We start from the raw sequence: 4,806 nt of genomic DNA on the forward strand, positions 1-4,806 counted from the left end.
AAAGTAATGATTATGAGAATAGCACATTTTATTTATATAGCTCATATCCATATGCCTAGCACTGTACTTGCTCTGTGGATACAACCTCCATAGTAAAAGAATTTAAAGTTGAAATTATATGATTGAAATTACAGATTTTTCCCTTAAATAAAATATGGGGCTCTTCTAACTCCTTTTGCAAATACCACTTGGTAATCTCTCTCATATATGTCCCCCAAATAAGTAAAAAAAACTAAGTGCTATTAAAATCACTCCCTAGATTTCTACATATATGTGTGAAGAAACATGAACACACAGAGAAATGCATTTTTTTTTTTTTTTTTTTTTTTTTTTGGCCTCTCACTGTTGTGGCCTCTCCCTTTGCAGAGTACAGGCTCCGGACGCGCAGGCCCAGCAGCCATGGCTCACGGGCCCAGCCGCTCTGCGGCATGTGGGATCTTCCCGGACCGGGGCACGAACCCGTGTCCCCTGCATCAGCAGGCGGACTCTCAACCACTGCGCCATCAGGGAAGCCCAGAGAAATGCATTTTTTACAGTCTTGGCAGTAGGCTTAAAGATATTGTTCAGCAAATTTTCACTAATTTGGCTATTTTCATGTTCTCAATTCACAAAACTGTCTATAATAATAATAATAGTACTAGTCCAATCATAAATTATAAGAATGCATTTGGTATTATGAATTTAAATAACTTCCTAGTAAAAAGGCCAGTGTATGTTAAGGTAGTGCTATCTCTTACTGTGATAAGAATAAACTCAGCTCTGTCTTAACAGGTTGTTTTGGTACTGTTTTGGGAGAATCAGTATCCACAGAATTCAACACCTTATGTGTACTTTCTTTTAGCTTATCTTCTTCATTCCTCCAGTTCTTCTGAAAGCAGCCAACATTAACAATTTCTTTTGTATCCTTCCAGAAATTTTTATGATTTACTCGTATTTAATTGATGGTAAGCTATGTGGTTTTCCATGGGATAATTACTATTTATATTGCCCCTCCATGTTATTTTTATCAAATGTATTTCCTGTTTGGTTGCTTTCGTATTAGTACAGGTTTCCCTCAGTATCTAGGGGGGATTAGTTCCAAGACCTCTCTGGTCTGGATACCAAGATCTGCAGATGCTCAAGTCCCATGTATAAAGTAGTGTAGTATTTTCCTGTAACCTACCCACATCCTCCTGTATACTTTAAATCATCTCTAGATTATCTATAATACCTAATACAATGTAAATACAAATAGTTGTAAATACAATGTAAATGCTATGTAAATAGCTGCCAGTGAATGGCAAATTCAAGTTTTGCTTTTTGGAACTTTCTGGAATTTTTTTTCTCAAATATTTTTGATCCGTGATTGGTTGAATCTGTGAATGTGGAACCCAAGGATACAGAGGGCTAGCTGACTGTATTTGTTTTATGAAAGTCTCTTGAACATTAAAAAAAAAAAATTGTGTAGACACTTTCTGTTTTCTGATATCACTTTTTTTTTTTCCAGGACTCAGAAGAGTATTATTCTCTCCAGTGCCCATCTTTTTATGCTAGCCCATTTTATTCTCTTGTTTTATGACCTATCAAAAATATATTTTATGGGCTTCCCTGGTGGTACAGTGGTTAAGAATCCACCTGACAATGCAGGGGACACGGGTTCAAGCCCTGGTCCGGGAAGATCCCACATGCGCAGAGCACCTAAGCCCGTGTACCACAACTACTGAGCCTGCATGCCGCAACTACTGAAGCCCGTGCGCTGGGAGCCTGTGCTCCACAACAAGAGAAGCCACCACAGTGAGAAGTCCGTGCACCGCAATGAAGAGTAGTCCCCGCTCGCCGCAACTAGAGAAAGCCTGTGCGCAGCAACAAAGACCCAACGCAGCCCAAAATAAAACAAACAAATAAATAAATAAATTTATGGAAAAAAAAGTTTCCATGTCTTCCTTGAAGACATTTAAATTTTATTTATTTATTTAATGGGATGATGTGAAGTAAAGACCTAAATTAATTAATTTTTTTTTTTTTTTGGCCCCTTCACGCAGCTTGTAGGATCTTCGTTCCCCAACCAGGGATTGAACCCAGGCCAGGGAAGTGAAAGCACCAAGTCCTAACCACTGGACCACCAGAGAATTCTCAATTACTTCTTTTTTATTCTAATACACTTCTGTCTAAAAGACATCAAACTGCTCATCCAATTCTCTCTAGTTTGTCGACAGTTAAAAGCTTATTCTTTGACTCTACCAGGAACATTATTCTGTACTGTCAATAACTTTTACTATTTTTTAAAGTACATGTTCTTTTTAAAAACTACATCTTTTAGTAGTTGACTCTTTTTCTGGTAGGCTTTAAATCTAGTTCAATGAGTTTATTAATTATTTAAATCTATGCTTTGCAATTTGTTTTTCCTTCCAGAAGAATTTCAATATATTTCAGGTTTTAATATTTAAAAAATAGGTTTAACATAAGTAAAAATATTTTAAAAATTACTTGTACATCCTTTTTTGTCTCTGGTTATTCTAAATTCTTTTGTTTGTTTTAGCAGCACAAAAGTGTACAGATTATCTTGGGAGAGTTTGGAAGTAATTATTTGATTAATTCATATTATAGTTTTTAGTTTATGCTATAGGAGATGAATGTTAGACCCAATTAAAAAATACAAATGGAAAAAAATATTTTTACTGTTACCATTGGATATCTATTTTAAGATATTGCACAAGAAAGAAAACCTTTCTTAAGTTCATATGTAATCATTAACTAAAAGTATGCAACTCTTTGGTTATCTTGAACATTGAACTTTTGTAGATTCTTCAAAGTTACCTAAATGCAACCACTTGTTAATCAACATTTGTTTACTAAGTAGAACTGATAGAGCATATTTTTCCCTGAGTCACTATGATCAAATGTTCCCTCCTACTGAATTACCTCTATGCAATCAATTATTTACAGAAGGCACACATTGAGCCATTAAGAAGAGATTTTTGGAAACCATTAAGAAGAGATCTGTGAGAAGTCATTTTACCTAAGACCATCAGAGCTAAAGCCAGAATCCAGCCAGGTTTCCTGACTCCTTAACATGCTGCAGTCTTTCTTAGTACAGTCTTTAAATATCAGTTATTACACTTTAAAAGAGAGAATTCACAGCACACCTCATCTGATAGAATAGGAGCTTTCCTGAAAATGTGCATGTATTTGACATATTCAGATTACATCTTCAGGGCAGTAGGAGAGCTTGTGATTTAAAGAAATCCTGTGGTGTATCCTTTGGTAAAGGGAATCATCACACTATTTTTGTCTTTGTGTAAAATTTTATATACATTAAATAGTAAAATCTTGGAGATATTCTAGTTGGACTTTCTCCCCAGAGCATATTTTCTCCAGTCTTTTCTACCTTGTAAAGGTGTGGGAGGACATCTGTTGATGTTTTTGCTGTACCAATATGGAGCATTATTCTTTGTAAGTTGTGGAATGTAGGACAATTTTCTTAACCTTTCTGAACCTCAGTTTCTTAATTGGTAAACTTGGAGTAAAAATACCTACCTCATAGGATTATTGTGAGGATTAAATTAGATAAAAATTTTAGAGTGCCTAACATAGAAATGTATTTGTTATTTAAGAAACCCATGTGAGGTTGACATATAAGATGTCCATTAAATGTGAGTTCTCTTAATGCCTGTAGATCACTGATAAAAATGTTGAAGGTGCTGAAGCCACTGCAGACCGTTTTGGAATGCCAGTAGAGATCTTCCTCTGGTTATATCATTTATATCATTCTGTTAATTTATTTGAATATACAGTGGTTCAAGCAATTAAAGGTCCATGTAAATATGCTCTCATTCAGTCCATAGAAAACATGATGTATCTTGTCAGGTGCCTTGCTGAGTTCAAGATACACTACACCTGCTGCCATAAAAGGAAATTAAATTATGTCAAAGAGTGTCCTGCCTATGTTTTCCTCTAGGAGTTTTATAGTATCTGGTCTTACATTTAGGTCTTTAATCCATTTTGAGTTTATTTTTGTGCATGGTGTTAGAGAATGTTCTAATTTCATTCTTTTTATGTAGCTGTCCAGTTTTCCCAGCACATATTGAAGAGACCATTTTTTCTCCATTGTATATTCTTGCCTCCTTTGTTGTAGATTAATTGACCATAGTTGCGTACGTTTATTACTAGGCTATCTATCTTGTTCTGTTGATCTATATTTCTGTTTTTGTGCCAGTACCATACTGTTTTGATTACTGTAGCTTTGTAATATAGCATGAAGTCAGGGTGCCTGATTCCTCCAGCTAATAGTGTCTTTTGCAGAGCAGAAACTTTTAATTTCAATAAAGTCCAGCTTATTAATTTTTGTTTTCTTTCATGGGTCATGCCTTTGGTGTTGTATCTAAAAAGTCATTGCCAAATCCAAGGTTATCTAGATTTTCTCCTCTGTTGTCTTCTAGGACTTTTATGGTTTTGTGTTTTATACATTTAGGTCTTTGATCAATTTTGAGTTAATTTTTGGGAAGGGTGTAAGGTATGTATCTAGATTTTTTTTTTTTTTTGGCATGTGGATTTCCAGTTGTTCCAACATCATTTATTGAAAATACTATATTTTCTCCATTGTATTGCCTTTGTTCCTTTGTCAAAGATCAGTTTACTATATTTATAAGGATCTATTACTGGGCTTGCTTTCTGTTTCATTGATTTATTTGTCAGTTTTTTCCATCATACTCCTGAAGTCAGATAGTGTTAGTCCTCCAACTTGGTTTTTCTCCTTCAATATTGTGTTGGATATTCTGTGTCTTTTGCCTTTCCATATAAACTTTAGAATCAGTTTGTTGATATCCA

Source organism: Lipotes vexillifer, unplaced genomic scaffold (assembly GCF_000442215.2).
Source record: "Lipotes vexillifer unplaced genomic scaffold, Lipotes_vexillifer_v1.1 scaffold916, whole genome shotgun sequence".
Classification (NCBI taxonomy): Eukaryota; Metazoa; Chordata; class Mammalia; order Artiodactyla; family Lipotidae; genus Lipotes; species Lipotes vexillifer.